Consider the following 214-nt stretch of genomic DNA (forward strand, 5'->3'; position numbering starts at 1 on the left):
ACTCAATCTCTCCATCTCTTCTCTTCTCAGGGTCGTCTGCCGTCTCTCGGTCTCTCTCTCTCTGTCGGGTTCTTCTCTGTATCCTCACTCTTCTCTCTCCGGTCGTTCGACCTCGTCTTCTCCTCGAGACGTCTCTCCCCTCTCGTCCGCTCCTTCTCGGGGGTGTGTGGCGCTCTCTCTCGTTCGTCTCTCGTCTCTTATCGTGGCTCGGTCG

Source organism: Penaeus monodon, chromosome 21 (assembly GCF_015228065.2).
Source record: "Penaeus monodon isolate SGIC_2016 chromosome 21, NSTDA_Pmon_1, whole genome shotgun sequence".
Classification (NCBI taxonomy): Eukaryota; Metazoa; Arthropoda; class Malacostraca; order Decapoda; family Penaeidae; genus Penaeus; species Penaeus monodon.